Raw genomic sequence first — 1,070 nt, 5'->3', positions numbered from 1 at the left:
TCTAATTCTGACTTGAGTCTTTGAGTCTTTGTTGGAGAGTTACCTCTACCTACATCCCTTAAACACACACACATACGGACACACACAAACACGAACCCACGCGCACAGGCACGGACACACAGGCACGGACACACAGGCACGGACGCACAAGCACAGACACACACACGCACACACACACACACACAGGTGCACACATACAGGAATGCAGGTATGCGCTTGTATGCACACATGCACACACACACAAACTACCTCTAGCACTCTCTGTATTCATACTGACTCTGACTTACACAGGAGGGAGGGAGGGAGGGAGGGAGGGAGGGAGGGAGGGAGCGGTCAATGGGTGATTACATACACTGTATGTCCAGCTTGCCTGTGTGTGTGTGTGTGTGTGTGTGTGTGTGTGTGTGTGTGTGTGTGTGTGTGTGTGTGTGTGTGTGTGTGTGTGTGTGTGTGTGTGTGTGTGTGTGTGTGTTTGTGTGTGTGTGTGTGTGTGTGTATCTGTGTGTGTGTGAATCTGTGTGTGTGTGTGTGTATGTGTGTATCTGTGTGTGTGTGAATCTGTGTGTGTGTGTGTGTGCTGGCCTTGGCAGAAGAATAGATGAATGTGTGTGTTCACCTCTGAAGCACATATAATATTCTGGGGCCTGTTATAGTGGATGAACTCCACTCTTCACTCCAGCTCTTACTCACAGCACATGAACTGCAGATTTTACACACACACACACACACACACACACACACACACACACACACACACACACACACACACACACACACACACACACACACACACACACACACAGAGACACACACACACACACACACACACACACACACACACACACACACACACTGTCACTCCCTGACCATAGAGAGCCCTTGGTTCTCTATGGTGTAGTAGGTCAGGGCGTGACTAGGGGGGGTTTTAGTTTAAATGTGAAGAGGTGAAGTGGTGAGCTTGGTATGGTTCCCAATTAGAGGCAACTGATTATCGTTGTCTCTATTTGGGTATCAGGCTTAAGTTCTCCATTGTTCCCACCTGGGCTGTGGGATATTGTTTGTGTGTGTGC

The sequence above is a fragment of the Salmo trutta genome, unplaced genomic scaffold (assembly GCF_901001165.1).
Source record: "Salmo trutta unplaced genomic scaffold, fSalTru1.1, whole genome shotgun sequence".
NCBI classification, from domain to species: Eukaryota; Metazoa; Chordata; class Actinopteri; order Salmoniformes; family Salmonidae; genus Salmo; species Salmo trutta.
This window is presented reverse-complemented; position numbering follows the sequence as displayed.